The sequence below is a fragment of the Phalacrocorax aristotelis genome, chromosome W, assembly GCF_949628215.1.
Source record: "Phalacrocorax aristotelis chromosome W, bGulAri2.1, whole genome shotgun sequence".
Lineage (NCBI taxonomy): Eukaryota > Metazoa > Chordata > Aves > Suliformes > Phalacrocoracidae > Phalacrocorax > Phalacrocorax aristotelis.
The window spans coordinates 19,728,344-19,748,589 of record NC_134310.1 but is presented as its reverse complement, the minus strand read 5'-3'; the positions used below and the strand labels follow the sequence as shown (position 1 = coordinate 19,748,589).

The 20,246-nt window shown below is 48.2% G+C and overlaps 1 pseudogene; it reads right to left on the bottom strand.

The window, feature by feature from the left end:
• Positions 1-10,388: 10,388 nt before the first annotated feature.
• Positions 10,389-17,378, bottom strand: LOC142049672 (endosomal transmembrane epsin interactor 1 pseudogene; annotated as a pseudogene).
• Positions 17,379-20,246: the final 2,868 nt, after the last annotated feature.

Here is a 20,246-nt window from a genome sequence, read left to right as displayed (position 1 = left end):
AAAGTAGGTTTTCCAAAAGCACATCAGTGAGTTGGGAGCACTGGCTTTGGTATAGGTCAAAGGGCGCAAGGGATCTTGAAGGGATGGTGCTAAAGAAAGTGCTTTCATGGCCCCAGCTTCAGCATGCTGAAAGAAAGAAGCAACTCCCCAGGGAGGGCTTTGCTTCCAGGATAGTGGCACACGGTGTCACTCAAGACATTTAAAGTAATTAAGTTCTTAGGTTTGAGTGAAAAACATGTCTCATTCCATGACGTGGCTGGTTTAGAGACTGCCTAGGGATCCAACAGCAGCACATTTACAAGCAGTGTATGTCAGAATGCTGAATAAAAGTAGCCAAATAGATAAAAACCCTTTGATACAGTTTTGAGTTTAGTTTTCTGATGCATTTTGCTTCACTGATTTATGCAGTTTTACTAATGATTTTTTATGATATTCCAGTTGATAAGTAACTTCACGATTGTTGTTTCTAACTCAGTCCCCTTTGGTTAGACCATTACTCTCTAGGAAAATCATTTATATTCATCTACGCTGGCCTGTTTTTCTCATTAGGCTCTGTAAATGATCCAGATTCTTCCAGCAATGGTGATATATCTTTCTTTCACCAAGTGATTCCTGGATCAGCGAGAACTGTCCTCAGCATAAACCACGACAACAGGCTATCCACAAATGTGAAACATGCGCTGCAATCAAGCAAGCGAAGCGGGTAAAGCCTTTGTGGCATGGGGGATGATGGCTGAAATATAAATATGGGGAGGCTCGGCAGAATGAATATATCATACTCCCACAAGCCCGCCAAGGCAAGTGCCATGTGCTTACAATGGTGGAAACAACCACCTGGCTCTCGAAAAACAAGTCCTGTGGCGACATGGCACCCCAGAGAGAATTGAGTCAGACAACAGGACTCGTTTCCGAAATAATCTCATAGACAGCTGGGCCAAAGCGCATGGCATTGAGTGGGTGCATCATATCCCCTATCACGCACCAGCCTGTGGGAAAATTGAAAGATACAATGGACTGTTAAAAACTACGCTGAGAGCAATGGGCGGTTGAACATTCAGGTGCTGGGATACACATTTAGGAAAAGCTACCTGGTTGGTCAACACTAGGAGATCTGCCAACCGAGCTGGCCCTGTACGATCAGAACATTTATGCACTGTGGAATGCGATAAAGTCCCTGTAGTGCACATTAAAATTATGCTGGGGAAATAGGGTGGGTTATTCCTGCCTCAGGCAAAGGCAGACCCATTTGTGGAGTTGCTTTTGCTCGAGGACCTGGGTGCACTTGGTGGGTGATGCGGGAGGATGGAGGAGTCCGGTGTGTGCCTCAAGGGGATTTATTTTGGGCAAAAACAGCCAATGAACTGAGTGGCACAATGAGAACTGCTATATGATATGGTGTGTCATCTCTGTGTTGTATCAATGATATCATAGTACAAACCTCACAATCCATGGAAGAGAAACTTTGATGAAACAAGCAAAGTGCAGCAGTGATGGAACGATGACTAACTTAGTATGCAGCAACCCAATGCCGCACACACCATCTCTCCCACCCTGAAAGACTGATATGACAGATGGAGCCCAGAGTCATGGACTGGGTGAATTCAATGGATATTTTTATGGACATTTTATAGGGAAGGTCCATAAACTAAGGGAATGTTAAAGGATAGGAAGGGGAGGGGTGGCAGTTGGTACGGTTGTATTGGATGGTATGGGACCTGGGCATGGTGTAAATGGTATGGAATAAGGGGTGGAGAATGTGCTGGTTTTGGCTGAGAAGGGGTTAATTCCCTTCACTGTAGTGCCTGTGGTGGTCAGGGACCTTTCCAGCTTCCTGCGCTCTGCCATGTTGGCAGGAGGCTGGGAGGGGCGGGCCCATGGCCAGGGCAGCTGACCCCAATTGGCCAATGGGATCTTCATTCCATACCATGTGACACCATGACCAGTATATTAATGGGGGCAGTTGTAGCTCAGGAAGGTGCGTTGGCAGGCAGTGAGCGGCTGTGTCATGTGCGGTTTCGTTTGGTGGTTCATTCCACCGCCCCTGGGTTTCGCGCCTCTCATTGTTCTCCTTTACATTGCGTTTTTTTTTGTTTTTTTTTTTTAAATTTTAATTGTTAAACTGTTCTTACCTCAACCCACGAGCATTACCCTTCTGATTGTCTCCCCTGTCCCACTGGTGGGGTAGTGAGCGAGCGACTATGTGGGGCTGAGTTACTGGCTAAACCACAACATGGGGAGGGCAGGTGGTGCAGCGATGCCACGGAGCCTCCATCCTCAGAGGTTTTTAAGGTGTGAATAACAAACCCCTGAGCAACCTGGTCTGCTTGCACAGCATAACTTAGAATCACAGAATCATTAAGGTTGGAAAAGACCTCTAAGATCATCAAGTCCAACCGTCAACCCAACAATACCATGTCTACTAAACCATGCCTGGAAATGCCATGTCGACATGTTTTTTGAACACCTTAGGGATGGTGACTCCACCACTTCTCTGGGCAGCCTGTTCCAATGCCTGACCACTCTTTCAGTAAAGAAATTTTTCCAACTATCCAATCTAAGCCTCCCCTGATGCAGCTTGAAACCCTTTCCTCTCAGTCTGTTGCTAGTAACTTGGGAGAAGAGACCAACACCCGCCTTGCTACAACCTCCTTTCAGGTAGTTGTAGAGAGGGATAAGGTCTCCCCTCAGCCTCCTCTTCTCCAGACTAAACAACCTCAGTTCCCTCAACCTTTCCACATAAGACCTGCTCTCCAGACCCTTCACCAGCTTCGGTGCCCATCTTTGTACATGCTCCAGCACCTCAATGTCCTTCTTGCAGTGAGGGGCCTAAAACTGAACACAGTATTTGAGGTGTGACCTCGCCAGTGCCGAGTACAGGGGTACGATCACTTCCCTACTCCTTCTGGCCACACTAATCCTGATACAAGCCAGGATGCCGTTGGCCTTCTCGGCCACCTGGGCACACTGCTGGCTTATGTTCAGCCGGCTGTCAACCAGCACCCCCAGGTCCTTCTCCGCCAGGCAGCTTTCCTGCCACTCTACCCCAAACCTGAAGCGTTGCATGGGGTTGTTGTGACCAAAGTGCAGGACCCGGCACTTGGCCTTCTTAAACCTCATACAATTGGCCTCGGCCCATTGATCCAGCCTGTCCAGGTCCCTCTGTAGAGCCTTCCTACCCTTGAGCAGATCAACACTCCCGCCCAACTTGGTGTCATCTGCAAACTTACTGAGGGTGCACTCGATCCCCTCATCCAGATCATTGATAAACAAGACTGACCGCAACACTGAGCCCTGGGGAACACTGCCCGTGACCAGCCACCAACTGAGTTTAGCTCCGTTCACCACAACTCTTTGGGCTCGGCCACCCAGCCAGTTTTTTTTACCCAGCGAAGAGTACACTCATCCAAGCCATGAGCCGCCAGCTTCTCTAGCAGGATGCTGTGGGAGACAGTGTCAAAGGCTTTGCTAAAATCCAGGTAGATAACATGCACAGCCTTTCCCTCATCCACTAGGCAGGTCACCTGGTCATAGAAGGAGATCAGGTTGGTCAGGCAGGACCTGCCCTTCATGAAGCCATGCTGGCTGGGCCTGACCCCCTGGTTGTCCTGCACTTGCCTGGTGAGCTCACTGAGGATGTATCGCTCCATGATCTTCCCTGGTACCAATGTCAGGCTGACAGGCCTGTAGTTCCCTTGATCCTCCTTCTGGCCCTTCTTATAGATGGGCGTCACTTCGGCAAGCCTCCAGTCATCTGGGACCTCCCCTGTTAAGCAGGACTGTTGATAAAGGATGGAGAGTGGTGTGGCAAGCTCCTCCGCCAGCTTCCTGTCCTGGTTTTAGCTGGGATAGAGTTAATTTTCTTCACTGTACCTGGTATAGCACTGTGCTTTGGAGTTAGTACGAAAACAATGTTGATAACACACCGATGTTTTTGTTGTTGCTAGGTAGTGCTTATACTAGTCAAGGACCCTTTTAGCTTCCCATGCTCTGCCGGGTGCACAAGAAGCCGGGAGGGGAGGGGGCACAGCTAAGAGAGTGGAGTCAAACTGGCCAAAGGGATATTTCATATCATGTGCCGTCATGCTCAGTATGTTAACGGGGCGGGAGCTGGTGTAGGAGGGCAGCAATCGTGGCTTGGGGACTGGCGGTATCGGTCAGCTGGTGGTGAGCAGTTGCATCACTTGTTTGTTTTTTTTTCTCTTCCTCCTGAGGTTTCATCTCATTCTCATTATTTTCTTTTTCATTACATTACTATCATTGTTATTACTGTTATTACTGTTTTATTTTAATTATTAAACTGTTCTTATCTCAGCCCATGAGTTTTCTTGCTTTTGCTCTTCTGATTGTCTCCCCCATCCCACAGGGGTGGGGGGAGTGTGCGAGCAGCTGCGTGGTGTTTAGTTGCCGACTGGAGCTAAACCACAACACTCCCTCAGCACTCTTGGGTGGATGCAATCCAGCCCCATAGACTTGTGGGTGTCCAGGTGGAGCAGCAGGTCGTAAATGGCTTCCTCCTGGATTATGGGGGGATTGATAGAGTTAGAGCTGTTGTGACTAAAACTTGTTGCTTTGGGGGAGTCAGAAAGGCTTCAAGACAAGAAGCGCCTAAACCAAATTTGCGACGTAGGTGTACAGAGCCATAAAGATAAGGACACTGCAGAACTACCAAACTCCTGTCTGGAAACCACCTCATGACCCCTGAGGTTCCACTCAGAAGCACCCAGGACAAACCTGCAACAGCCTCACGACTGCCACTCTTGTAAGGGGCCTCAGGCAAGAATGCACTCAAGGATATAATCTTCGCAAGCCTGATGGGGAACGTCCTGGAGGGATGCAAACAACCTAGCAGCAGGTGCCAGTCCAAACCAAGGCAAAAGGACCTAAGGACACCTCCATCTAGATGAGAGTCAGAACACCAGTTGAAGCCAACACACCTTGCAATACACTGGGACAACATTACTCGATGGGCCAACTCATGACCATATGTGGAAGAAGGGACTTAAAACACATGGGTAATTAAGATGCAAGTGTTATGATTAGTTCCAGGAAACCTAATGCAGATGTACGTAACTGAGCAATATAAGCTTTGTCCATCATGACTTGCGGGATGCACATTAGGAGGAGCGATCCCCTGTGTGTCCAGCGCTGCAATAAAGAATACCTGCTTAGCAGTAATTCAGATTATTGAGTCCTGATTTTGGCTTTTCACAGCATCAACAGCAGGTCAAGCGAGGCACCTCGCCTGGTAGGCTCACTTACCAGCTGTCATGGTTTTAGCTGGGATATAATTAATTCTCTTCACTGTAGCTGGCTTAGTGCTGTGCTTTGGACTTTGACTGAGCTAATAAAAGTTGCTGGTCACAGCATTGATTCATCTGTTTTCAATATTAGTTTGTCCAATCTACACCATTCTGATTTTGAAGTACAGGTTAAAAATTGCTGTTGGTTTTTGTAATTTGCCATGCTCTGCAGTGATTAGAGAGGTTTTGCCTAGGAGATTTGTTATTAAAACACTGGCCTTGAGCGTTATCAGTTACTTGGGTCTTGCATGGAAGCTGTTACTGTACTTCGGGTACCACCTCATGGAGACAATTAGCAATTATACCTCCTCCTCTGAGAGGTTTTTTATGGAGGAAATACAAAACGGCACCTTAGCATCCATCTTCTATATGCCTCCTCCTTCATTACAACAACTTTTCAGTATCTTGAACATCCTTGGGTAGTTAAGAGATACCTGTTGGTATTGCTTTGGCAGACGGTTTCAGTTCTGTCTCAGGTTAATAAGCAACTTAAGAATATCATCCAGAGATCTGCCCCAAGGATCAATAGCTATGCATGGCAGGGTATGCGGGATAGTATGGGCAAATGCCTAAGACGGTGGGCACCCCCAGTGTTGTGGGACTTCACCCCTGAACAAGTGCAGAATCCTGAAAAATGAGTAGAATATTTGGAGGAAGTATGTTGTCACCCTGGCAATTCCAGAGAGATATAAATCACTGCAATGTGCTGGGGCCTGGCCCATGCCTATCGAGCCCTTTTTAACACTCTTCAGTACCCCAAAAGGGACAAGAAGGCCTCTGGATCTAAAAAGACAAAGACAAGGAAAGCGACAAGCAGTGCGGCCACTCAAACCCCCACGACAGGCACTGCAGCTACTCCAACCCCGGTAAAAAGCGTTGCAGCTGAATCCGAGGACCAACCTGTGCCAGTACCAGTCGCCCCTATACACAAGAAGAAATCCTGGAAGAGAAAGTCAACTCGTTTAGAAAGAGATGATGGAAAGGCAGGGCTACCACTAGGAGAGGAGGAGGAAGAAGAGGAAGAACCCGTACAAGAAACGGAAACTACCCGATCCCTATCCTTGAGTGAGTTGTGGGATATGCAAAAAGATTTTGGGCGTTGTTCAGGTGAGCACATTATCACCTGGCTGCTCCAATGCTGGGATAATGGGGCCAGTACTCTGGAATTAGAGGGGAAGGAGGCCAAACAACTGGGATCCCTCTCTAGGGAAGGGGGCATTGACAAAGCACTTGGAAAAGGGACACAAGCGCTCAGCCTCTGGAGGCGACTCCTGTCCGGTGTGAGAGAAAGGCAGCCCTTCAAGGAAGATATAGTATATCGCCTAGGAAAATGGATGACTATGGAGAAAGGTATCCAGTACGTGAGGGAACTAGCCGTGCTTGAGGTGATTTATGGTGACCTGGACGATCAACAGTCATCCAAAGATCGAGGTGGAGCCCAGTGCACAAGACCTATGTGGCGGAAGTTTGTACGGAGCGCACCATCAACACATGGGAACTCACTGGCAGTAATGTCCAGGAAAGATGGCAAGGCACCAACGGTGGCAAAGGTGATTGATAGACTCTGGGATTACTAAGCCAATCTCTCTTCTTCCCTCCTCTCGGCTGTGGAGAAACTGTCCCGGGAGTTCCAGCAATTCAAAGAAGATATGTCCTACTCCCAACCAGTACGGACCAGTATCTCAGCCATTGGGAGTAAGCGTCCCTTTGCTCAAGCGACACGATACATATGATGGGGTACCCTATGGTGTTGCCTGTGACACCAAGGAGACGACATGAGGAAGTGGGATGGAAAGCCTACCTTGACCCTAGAGGCATGGGCATGTGAGCTGAAAGGGAAAAGAGTCACTCAGGGGGGTTTGTAGAGGAAAGCTGCTGCTCCAGTTTCCAGTGAGCAATTCCCCAGACAGAGGAGTAGAAGTGCTGATTTTCTTCCAGGTCTTAACACAGACATTTGTGATTCATATTTACAAGAAGTGAGTGACGAGTACTATGATCAGGAATAGAGGGGCCCTGCCTCCAGCCAGGTGGAGGAAAGGGATAACTGGGCTTACTGGACTGTGTGGATCCGATGGCCTGGCACATCAGACCCACAGGAGTATAAAGCTTTAGTGGCCACCGGTGCACAGTGCACCCTAATGCCATCAAGCTATATAGGGGCAGAACGCATCAGCATTGCTGGAGTGACAGGGGGATCCCAAGAGCTAACTGTATTGGAGGCCAAAGTGAGCCTAACCGGGAATGAGTGGCCAAAGCACCCCATTGTGACTGGCCCAGAGGCTCTGTGAGTCTTTAGCATAGACTACCTCAGGAGAGGGTAATTCAAGGACCCAAAAGGGTACAAGTAGGCTTTTGGTATAGCTGCCTTAGAGACAAAGAGAATTAAACAGCTGTTTGCCTTGCCTGGCCTCTCAAAGGACCCTTCTGTTGTGGGGTTGCTGAAGGTCAAAGAACAACAGGTAACGATCGCCACCGCAAAAGTACACCGGTGGCAATATAACACCAACCGAAATTCTGTGATTCCCTTCCATGAGTTAATTCTTTGACCTGAGAGCGAAGGAGTGACCAGTAAGAGCCCCTCACCCTTTAACAGTCCCATATGGCCAGTGCGAAAGTGTAATGGAGAGTGGAGGCTGACAGTAGACTGTCGTGGCCTGCATGAAGTCACTCCACCATTGAGTGCTGCTGTGCCAGACATGCTAGAACATCAATATGAACTGGAGTCAAAGGCAGCCAAGTGGTATGCCACAATCGATATTGCTAATGCATTCTTCTCAATCCCTCTGGCAGCAGAGTGCAGGCCACAGTTTGCTTTCACTTGGAGGGGTGTCCAGTACACCTTTAATTGACTGCCCCAGGGGTGGAAACACAGTCCTACCATTTGCCATGGACTGATTCAGACTGTACTGGAACAGGGAGAAGCTCCACAACACCTACAATACATTGATGACATCATCGAGTGGGGCAACACAGCAGAAGAAATTTTTGAGAAAGGAGAGAAAATAGTCAATCCTTCTGAAGGCTGGTTTTGCCATAAACCAAAGTAAGGTCAAGGGACCCGCACAAGAGATCCAGTTCTTAGGAATCAAATGGCAAGACGGTTGTTGTCAGATCCCAATGGATGTGATCAACAAGATAGCAGCCATGTCTCCACCAACTAGCAAAAAGGAAACACAAGCTTTCTTGGGCGTTGTGGGTTTTTGGAGAATGCATATTCCAAATTACAATATGATCGTAAGCCCTCTCTATCAAGTGACCCGGAAAAAGAGTGATTTCAAATGGGGCCCTGAGCAACGACAAGCCTTTGACCAGAACAAACAGGAAATAGTTCATGCAGTAGCTCTTGGGCCAGTCTGGGCAGGACAAGATGTAAAAAAAGGCCTGTACACCGCAGCCGGGGAGAATGGCCCTACCTGGAGCCTCTGGCAGAAAGTGCCAGGGGAGTCCCAAGTTCAACCCCTACGCTTTTGGAGTCGGGCATACAGAGGGTCCGAAGCGCATTATTCTCCAACTGAAAAAGAGATATTGGCAGCATATGAAGGGGTGTTCAAGCTGCTTCAGAAGTGGTTACCCCAAGTTCAATATTAAGCAGTGCACTTTAGTGTCCTCTCTTCTGCAACTCCATATGCAAGTCTCAGGTAATTAATTGCTTTTGCGGGACCCTATTTAAAGCTTCCAACTCCAGAAGCTTCCTCACGGATAATGTCAGAACGGGGATTCTTGAGCCAGATCTTCACCCCTGTCTTCCAAAGCCAAGCAACCATCAGTCAGCCAAAAGACCAGCAAAGAAAAAACAGAAACACAACTACAGCAAAACTATGCAAGTTATCTTAGCACAGGGAGGAAACTAGAATTTGGCTTTGGTATAGGGCAAAGGATCTTGAAGGGATGGTGCTAAAGAAAATGTTTTCATGGCCCCGGCTTCAGCATGCTGAAAGAAAGAAGGAACTCCCCAGGGAGGGCTTCGCTTCCAGGGTAGTGGCACACGGTGTCACTCGACACATTTGAAGAAATTAAGTTCTTAGGTTTGAGTGAAAACCATGTCTCATTCCATGACGTGGCCGGTTTAGAGACTGCCTAGGGATCAGACAGCAGCACATTTATGCTGACCCGTTTGTCTCATTAGGCTCTGTAAATGATCCACATTTTTCCAATAATGGTGACATATCTTACTTTCACCAAGTGATTCCTGGATGAGTGAGAACTGTCCTCAGCATCATTGTTGTTATTCTGGTTGAGCATCTGGTTCTTTTGCGTGTGATGCCTTTAGTAAGGACATGATGTCTTTACAGCCCTCCTGCTCTCATACTCACATGGCTCTCATTCCTGTTGCCTCTATTAAAAGGTGCATTTGCAAATGCTTTTTGTATGGCTTTGCTTTTGAGATTACTTATCAAATTGCAGCTGTAGTAAGTTCACACCATTGCTGTGCAGAAAGCTGCCCCTTCCTGTAAATCACTGCCCTCTGTTGATAGTAGCTTTTACATCTGCACTGGATTCCAAAGTTACATCAATCTTACACAGGTGCTGCTGCACTTGCTAAATTATCTCTGGCTCATGCTAGCTATTTTCATAGCTGTGCTGGTTTTGGCTAGGATGGAGTTAATTCTCTTCACTGTAGCACCTGTAGTAGTCAGGGTCCTTTCCAGCTTCCCATGCTCTGCCACGTGGGCAAGAGGCTGGGAGGGGCGGGGCCACAGCCAAGAGAGCTGACCCAAACTGGCCAATGGGATATTCATTCCATACCATGTATTGCCATGATGAGTATATTAACCGGGGCAGTTGTTGTGCAATGCTGTGTGGTGGTGGTTGTGGCTTGAGGAGTGGTGTTGTTGGGTCTGCTTGGTTGGTGGTGGGTGGTTGTGTCATGTGGTGTTTGTTTTGATTGTTCATTCCCCCTTCTCCCTGTTCTGGGCTTTGTCGCTCTTGTGATTATCCTTTCCATTGTGTTTTTGTTGTTGTTTTATTTTAATTATTAAGGTGTTCTTATCTCAACCCATGACCTTTCTCACTTTTACCCTCCTGATTCTCTCCCCCATCCTGCTGGTGGGGGAGGGAGTGAGCAGCTGTGTGGGGCTGAGTTGCTGGCTAAACCCCAACAGTTGCAGAATAGGAGGGAGGCAGCACAGATGAGTCAGAACCATCAGGATCCAAAGTGTGACCTTGGCCTTCAAGCTGAGATTCATCTATGCAGGATCTTCTTGCTGCAACAATCTGTAAGCAATGCAGGACAGCTGCTACCAAGCAGACTGTGGTGGTGAGAGCTCCCATGGCCCAAAGAGCAGAGAGAACCTTCTTGAGAAGAAGGTGAGAAGCGTTGCATGCCTTCATGTGGTATAGCTTCAGTACAGTCTCTTGTTCTGTGCTTTTAGTGAGATGGAGTTCTTTGCAGCAGAAACAGATCTTCTTTCCACCCATATCCACCAAATTGCATCTTGGTAAACTGGACACAAACTGAATGTCTTGGCATCCCATTACAAATACAGCCAGGTTCAGCAGAACACAGGCAATATTCATCAAAACAAATAGGTTAGCCAAAACTATCATTGGCCTCTTCCTTACCGTTAAGCCCAAGATTCCAGATAAGATTACGGAGGATCTGGCCCAGAAGAGATGGGTGTTATTCACATGCAGGATGCTGTTTAGTGACAGCACCCCAGAGTCCACCTGGATAGAAGATAGAGCAGCCCAGGGTGATCTGCAGCAGCCCCAGCCTCTGGAGGCAACTCCGGTCTGATGTGAAAGAAAGGTATCCCTTCAAGGCAGATATTGTATATCGCTCAGGGAAATGGGCTGCCATGGAGAAAGGTATCCAGTACCTGAGGGAAGTAGCTGTGCTTGAGGTGATCTATGATGACCTGGATGATCTACAGTCATCCAAAGATCGTGATGAAGCCCAGTGCACATGACCCATGTGGCGGATATTTGTGCAGAGAATAGCATGTAATCTCTTTGGCATAACTGGCCTGAAAAGATGAAGAGGCACCAATGGTGGGGGATGTGATTGACAGACTCTGGGAATCCAAAGCACGTGTCTCTTCCTCCTTCATCTTGGCTGTGGAGAAACTGTCCCAGGAGGTCCAGCAACTCAAAGAAGATATGTCCTAGTCCCCACCTGTATGAAGCAGTATCTCAGCCATTAGGACTAAGTGTCCCTTCGCTCAAGAGGGAGGATACACACCAGATGCCACTCTATGGTTTCACCTGGGTGACACTGGTATGTGAGCTGCAAAGGAAAACAGTCACTCAGGGTGGTTCTTCCAGGAAAGTTGCTGTTCCAGTTTCCAGTGAGCAGTTCCCCAGACAGAAGTGTAGGAGCACTGGTTTTATTTGTGATCTTAACAGGGCAAATTCTGATTTGCATTTACAAGAAGTGAGTAGCAAATACTATGATCAGGAATAGAGGGGCCCTGCCTCCAGCCAGGTGGAGGAAAGGGACAACCGGCTTTACTAGACTGCGTGGATCCGATGGCCTGGCACATGAGACCCACAGGAGTATAAGGCTCTAGTGGTCACCAGTGCACAGTGCAGCCTAATGCCACCAAGCTGCATAGGGGCAGAACACATCTGTATTTCTGGAGTGACAGGGGGATCCCAGGAGCTAACTGCATTGGAGGCCGACATGAGCCTAACTGGGAATGAGTGTCAAAAGCACCCCATTGTGACTGGCCCAGAGGCTCCGTGCATCCTTGGCATAGACTACCAAGGAGAGGGTATTTCAAGGACCCAAAAAGGTACAGGTCAGCTCTTGGTGTAGCTGCCTTGGAGATGGAAGAAATGGAACAGCTGTCTGCCTTGCCTGGCCTCTCGAAGGACTCTTCTGTTGTGGGGCTGCTGAAGGTCAAAGAACAACAGGTGCCGATTGCCACGGCAACGGTGCACCAGTGGCGATATCTCACCAACCCGATACTCCCTGTTTCCCTTCCATGAGTTTATTCTTTGACCTGAGAGCGAAGGAGTGATCAGGAAGACCCGCTCACCCTTTAACAGTCCCCTATGGCCAGTGTGAGAAGTGTAATGGAGAGTGGAGGCTAACTGTAGACTATCGTGGCCTGCATGAAGTCACTCCACCGTTGAGTGCTGCTGTGCCGGGCATGCTAGAACTTCAATACAAACTGGAGTCAAAGGCAGCCAAGTGGTATGCCACAATTGATATTGCTAATGCATTCTTCTTAATCCCTTTAGCAGCAGAGTGCAGGCCACAGTTTGCTTTCACTTGGAGCAGAGTCCAGTAGACCTGGAATCGACTGGCCCAGGGGTGGAAGCACAGCCCTACCATTTGCCATGGACTGATTCAGACTGCACCCGAACAGGGTGGATCTCCTGAACACCTACAGTACATTGATGACATCGTTGTATGGGGCAACACAGCAGAAGACATGTTTGAGAAAGGGAAGGAAATAGTCCAAATCCTTCTTAAAGCTGGTTTTGCCATAAAACAAAGTAAGGTCAAGGGACCAACACAAGAGATCCAGTTCTTATAGGTGAAACAGTAAGATGGACCTCTTCAGATTCCAGTGGATGTGATCAACAATATGGCAGCCATGTCTCCACCAACTAGCAAAAAAGAAACACAATAGTTTTTGGGTGTTGTAGGTTTTTGGAGAATTCAGATTCCAGATTACAGTCTGATCTTAAGCTTTCTCTATCAAGTGACCCGGAAGAAGGATGATTTTTAATGGGGCCGTGAGCAATGACAAGCCTTTCAACAAATAAAACAGGGAATGGTTCATGCAGTAGGCCTTGGGCCAGTCCGGGCAGAACAAGTTATAAAAATTTGCTCTAAACCAAAGCCAAGGAGAATGGTCCTACCTGGAGCCTCTGGCAGAAAGCACCAGGGGAGATTTGAGGTTGGCCCCTAGGGTTTTGGAGTCGAGGATACAGAGGGTCTGAAGCGCACTCTACTCCAACTGAAAAAGAGATATTGGCAGCATATGAAGGGGTCCGAGCTCCTTCAGAAGTGGTTGGTACTGAAGCACAGCTCCTCCTGGTGCCCCAACTTCTGGTGGTGGGCTGGATGTTCAAAGGAAAGATTCCCCTCTACACATCATGCACCTGATGTTACATGGAGCAATGGGTTGCACTGATCACCCAGAGGGCTCGAATAGGAAACTCCAGATACCCAGGAATGTTGGAAGTGATCATGGACTGGCCAGAAGGCAAAGCTTTTGGATTATCACCAGAGGAGCAGGTGACATGTGCTGAAGAAGCCCTACTCTATAACAAACTGCCAGAAAAAGAGAAGCAACATACTCTGTTCACTGATGGGTACTGTTGTCTTGTGGGAAAGCATCGGAGATTGGAAGGCTGCTCTATGGAGTCCTATACGACAAGTCGCAGAAACTGCTGAAGGAGAAGGAGAGTCCAGTCAGTTTGCAGAGGTAAAGGCCATCCAGCTGCCCTTAGACATTTTTGAATGGGAAAAGTGGTATGGGGGACGATGGCTGAAATAAAACTATGGGCAGGCTTGGCAGATTGACTAGATTTCACTCCCACAGACCCGCCAAGGCAAGTGCTGTATGCTTACAAGGGTGGAAGCAACTGCTGGCTAGAAACATATCCTGTGCCCCATGCGACCACTTGGAACACTATCGTGGGCCTGGAAAAACAAGTCCTGTACCCCAGAGAGAACTGTGTCACACAATGGGACTCATTTCTGAAACAACCTCATAGACAGTTGGGCCAAAGAGCACGGCATTGAGGGGGTGTATCACATCCCCTGTTCATGCACCAGCCTCTGGGAAAGTCGAAAGATGCAATGGACTATTAAAGACTACACTGTGAGCAATGGGTTGTGGAACATTTAAACACTGGGATGCACATTTAGCAAAAGCCACCTGGTTATTCAACACTAGGGTATCTGTCAATTGAGCTGGCCCTGCCCAGTCAGAACCCTTATGTACTGTGGAAGGGGATAAAGTCCCTGTAGTGCACGTAAAAAATATGCTGGGGAAAACGGTCTGGGTTATTCCTGCCTCAAACAAAGGAAAACCTATTCGTGGGTGTGCTGGTTTTGGCTGAGAAGGGGATAATTCTCCTCACTGTGGTGGTCGGCTACCTTTCCAGCTTCCCGCGCTCTGTGTGTGGCGGGGGGCTGGAGGAGCAGGGCCATGGTGGGGGCGGCTGACCCCGACTGGCCAATGGCATGTTCATCCCATACCATGTGACACCATGACCAATATATTGAGGGGGGGGCAGTGGCAGCGCGGAGGCGGCGCGGCATCGGGTCGGCGGGCGGTGAGTGGCTCCGTCGCATGCGGTTTGTTTCGGCGGTTTGTTCCCCCTCTCCCCTCCCTTCCCCCCTCCCCCAGGGCTTTGCGCCTCTCGTTGTTCTCCTTTACATTGCATTTCTACTGTTGTTTCTTTTAATTTTAATTATCAAGCTGTTCTTATCCCAACCCACGAGCGTTATGCTTCTGATTCTCTCCCCCATCTACCGGTGGGGGAGTGAGCGAGCGACTGTGTGGGGCTGAGCTGCTGGCTAAACCACGACAGTGGGATTTCTTTTACTGAAGGACCTGGGTGTACTTGGTGGGTTATACGGGAGGATGGAGGAGTCCGGTGTTTACCTCAAGGGGACTTGATTTTGGGTGAGAACAGCCAATGGACTGAATGGTAGGATGTTAATTGCTATATAATACTGTATTTAATCTCTTCTGTGGTTGCTATATTCCATATCAATGGTATCACAGCAGGAATTTCCCAGGTTAATTAAGAATGAACTTTGATTAAACTGAGCAAAGTGCAGCAGTGATGGAACAAGGACTGACCTCAGTGTACAACAATCCAACACCAAACACACCATCTTCCCTGACCTGAAAGACTGTTACGATCGATGGAACCCAACGTCATGCGCTAAATGACCTCAGTGGACATTTTGTGGACATCTGTGACATTTTAAAGGGACGGTCCATAGAGTAAGGGGATGGTATCTGTGTATCTGCCACGCCGGAGAAGGTGCACCTGTGAAGGCATTGTGGCCCATGGAGAAGGCCACACTTGAATAGGTGCACATCAAAGTGACTGTGGCTCTGGTTAAGTCTATGCCACAGTGGGTATACCCGTGAAGAGACTGTGGCTCACAGATAAGGCTCCACTTGGAGCAGATACTCCCCTAAGGGACTGCAGTCTGTGGATAAATCCAAGCCGGATCAGGGGCAAGGGGAGGAGTTCATTGCAATGGTAAAACATATGATCTGGTCCAAAGGGACCGGGGTGGAGATTGTAATGGATATACCTTTAAATAGTTGTAACCCATTATTTCAGTTGCATGTTATAGGAATTACTATAGCAGGAACCACCCAAACCAATGGAGGACGAGCCTTACGAGAAGCAGTGCAAGTGCAGCAGTGACCTGAACTGAGCTAGGTTTGCTGGTTTTGCTGCCCAATAACTACCCATAAGGTCGAGTGCTTATGGGTAAGGATGAGGGGGAAGGCCAACAAGGCAGATAGCCTGCTAGGAGTCTGTTATAGACCACCCAACCAGGATGAAGAGCTAGATGAAGCGTTCTACAAGCAGCTGGCAGAAGTATGACAATCGGTTGCCCTTGTTCTAGTGGGGGACTTCAATTTACCAGATGTCTGCAGGGAATACAACACAGCAGAGAAGAAACAGTCTAGGAGGTTCCTGGAGTGTGTGGAAGATAACTTCCTGACACAGCTGGTGAGCCTACCAGGGGAGGTGCCTCATTTGACCTGCTGTTGATGCTGTGAAAAGCCAAAATCAGGACTCAATAGTCTGAATGACTACTAAGCAGGTGCACCAAGCAGAGCATGGGAAGCTAGAAATGTCCTTGACTAGTATAAGCGCTACCCAGACACAGCCCAAAACATCTGTGTGTTATCTCAACTTTTTTTTCCATGCTAAGTTCAAAGCACAGCACTATGCCAGCTAGAGTGAAGAAAATTAATTCTATCCCAGCTAAAACCATGACAGTATCCACCCCGTATTCCATATCAGTTACATCATGCTCAGGTCCCATACTATTCAGTACAATTTCAATAATCCCTACCCACCTTCTCATCCTTTAACAGGATATACAGATATTCATTTATCATTCCCCTAGTCTATGGACCACCCCTGTAAAATGCCTGTGAAATGTCCATTGAGTTCATTTAGTCCATGACTTTGGGTTCCATCTATTGTAAGAGTCTTTCAGAGAGTTGCTGTGTGTGGCGTCGGATTGCTGCATGCTGAAGTCAGTCCTTGTTCCATCACCGCTGCACTGGTAGTCCTTGTTCTCTCACTGCTGCACTTTGCTTGGTGCAATTGAAAGTTCATTTGCTATTATTATTAATTGGGAGATACCCACCATGATACCGTTCCATTGATATGGCATATAGTAGTGATATGTAGTGATAGTAGTGATGACATACAACATTATATAGATATTGATATATAGATATTGACAGCGTATTATTCAGTTCATTGGCTGTTTTCACCTAAACATACTGTTTTGCCCAACATATTTTTTATGTGCACTACAGGGATTCTATCGCCTTCCACAGTACATAAGGGTTCTGATTGGGCAGGGCCAGCTCGCCTGGCAGATCCCCTCATGTTGACTAACCACATGGCTTTTGCTAAATGTGTATCCCAGTGTTTAAATGTTCCACCCCCCATTGCTCTCAGTGTCATCTTTAATAGTCCATTGTATCTTTCGATTTTCCCAAAGGCTGGTGCGTGATAGGGGATGTGATACACCCACTCAATGCCATGCTCTTTGGCCCAGGTGTCTATGAGGTTATTTTGGAAATGAGTCCCGTTGTCTGACTCACTTCTCTCTGGGGTGCCATGTCGCCACAGGACTTGTTTTTCGAGACCCAGGATAGTGTTCCGGGCAGTGGCGTGGGGGACAGGATATGTTTCCAGCCAGCCAGTCGATGTTTCTACCATTGTAAGCACATGGCGCTTGCCTTGACAGGTTTGTAGGAGTGTAATATAGTCATTTTGCCAGGCCTCCCCATATTTATATTTCAGCCATCGTCCCCCATACCACAGAGGCTTTACCCACTTCGCTTCCTTGACTGCAGCACACGTTTCATATTCGTGGACAACCTGCGCAATAGCGTCCATGGTCAAGTCCACCCCTCGATCACGAGCCCACCTGTATGTTGCATCTCTCCCTTGATGGCCTGAGGTGTCATGGGCACACTGAGCTAGAAATAATTCACCCTTATGTTGCCAGTCCAGATCCACCTCAGCCACTTCAATCTTGATAGACGAATCCACCTACTGGTTGTTCCGATGCTCTTCAGTGGCCCAGCTTTTGGGGTTGTGAGCATCCACATGACGTACTTCCACAACCAGATTCTCTACCCGGGCAGCAATAACTTGCGACAATGTGGCAGCCCTGATGGGTTTACGTCTGCACTGCCAGTTGCTTTGCTTCCACTGCTGTAACCAGCCCCACAGGGCATTGGCCACCATCCAGGAGTCAGTATAGAGATAGAGCAATGGCCACTTTTCCCGTTCAGCAATGTCTAAGGCCAGCTGGATGGCCTTTACCTCTGCAAACTGACTGGATTCTCCTTCTCCTTCAGCAGTTTCTGTGACTTTTCGATTAGGAATCCATATAGCAGCCTTCCATCTCTGATGCTTTCCCACCAGATGACAGGACCCATCAGTGAACAGAGCATATTGCTTCTCTTTTTCTGGCAGTTTGTTATAGAGTAGGGCTTCTTCAGCACATGTCACCTGCTCCTCTGGTGATAATCCAAAAGCTTTGCCTTCTGGCCAGTCCATGATCACTTCCAACATTCCTGGGTATCTGGAGTTTCCTATTTGAGCCCTCTGGGTGATCAGTGCAACCCATTGCTCCATGTAACATCAGGTGCATGATGTGTAGAGGGGAATCTTTCCTTTGAACATCCAGCCCACCACCAGAAGTTGGGGCACCAGGAGGAGCTGTGCTTCAGTACCAACCACTTCTGAAGGAGCTCGGACCCCTTCATATGCTGCCAATATCTCTTTTTCAGTTGGAGTAGAGTGCGCTTCAGACCCTCTGTATCCTCGACTCCAAAACCCTAGGGGCCAACCTCAAATCTCCCCTGGTGCTTTCTGCCAGAGGCTCCAGGTAGGACCATTCTCCTTGGCTTTGGTTTAGAGCAAATTTTTATAACTTGTTCTGCCCGGACTGGCCCAAGGCCTACTGCATGAACCATTCCCTGTTTTATTTGTTGAAAGGCTTGTCATTGCTCACGGCCCCATTAAAAATCATCCTTCTTCCGGGTCACTTGATAGAGAAAGCTTAAGATCAGACTGTAATCTGGAATCTGAATTCTCCAAAAACCTACAACACCCAAAAACTATTGTGTTTCTTTTTTGCTAGTTGGTGGAGACATGGCTGCCATATTGTTGATCACATCCACTGGAATCTGAAGAGGTCCATCTTACTGTTTCACCTATAAGAACTGGATCTCTTGTGTTGGTCCCTTGACCTTACTTTGTTTTATGGCAAAACCAGCTTTAAGAAGGATTTGGACTATTTCCTTCCCTTTCTCAAACATGTCTTCTGCTGTGTTGCCCCATACAACGATGTCATCAATGTACTGTAGGTGTTCAGGAGATCCACCCTGTTCGGGTGCAGTCTGAATCAGTCCATGGCAAATGGTAGGGCTGTGCTTCCACCCCTGGGCCAGTCGATTCCAGGTCTACTGGACTCTGCTCCAAGTGAAAGCAAACTGTGGCCTGCACTCTGCTGCTAAAGGGATTAAGAAGAATGCATTAGCAATATCAATTGTGGCATACCACTTGGCTGCCTTTGACTCCAGTTTGTATTGAAGTTCTAGCATGCCCGGCACAGCAGCACTCAACGGTGGAGTGACTTCATGCAGGCCACGATAGTCTACAGTTAGCCTCCACTCTCCATTACACTTCTCACACTGGCCATAGGGGACTGTTAAAGGGTGAGCGGGTCTTCCTGATCACTCCTTCGCTCTCAGGTCAAAGAATAAACTCATGGAAGGGAAACAGGGAGTATCGGGTTGGTGAGATATCGCCACTGGTGCACCGTTGCCGTGGCAATCGGCACCTGTTGTTCTTTGACCTTCAGCAGCCCCACAACAGAAGGGTCCTTCGAGAGGCCAGGCAAGGCAGACAGCTGTTCCATTTCTTCCATCTCCAAGGCAGCTATACCAAGAGCCCACCTGTACCATTCTGGGTCCTTGAAATACCCTCTCCTGAGGATGTGTAAATGCCAGTGATGCACGGAGCCTCTGGGCCAGTCACAATGGGGTGCTTTTGACACTCATTCCCAGTTAGGCTCATGTCGGCCTCCAATGCAGTTAGCTCCTGGGATCCCCCTGTCACTCCAGAAATACAGATGTGTTCTGCCCCTATGCAGCTTGGTGGCATTAGGTTGCACTGTGCAACAGTATCCACTAGAGCTTTATACTCCTGTGGGTCAGATGTGCCAGGCCATCGGATCCACACAGTCCAGTAAAGCCGGTTGTCCCTTTCCTCCACCTGGCTGGAGGCAGGGCCCCTCTATTCCTGATCATAGTATTTGCTACTCACTTCTTGTAAATGCAAATCAGAATTTGCCCTGTTAAGATCACAAATAAAACCAGTGCTCCTACACTTCTGTCTGGGGAACTGCTCACTGGAAACTGGAACAGCAACTTTCCTGGAAGAACCGCCCTGAGTGATTATTTTCCTTTGCTGCTCACATACCAGTGTCACACTGGTGAAACCTTAGAGTGGCATCTGGTGTGTATCCTCTCTCTTGAGCAAAGGGACTCTTACTCCTAATGGCTGAGATACTGGTCCATACAGGTGGGGAATATGACATATCTTCTTTGAGTTGCTGGACCTCCTGGGACAGTTTCTCCACAGCCAAGATGAAGGAGGAAGAGACACGTGCTTCGTAATCCCAGAGTCTGTCAATCACATCCCCCACCATTGGTGCCTCTTCATCTTTTCAGGCCAGTTATGCCAATGAGA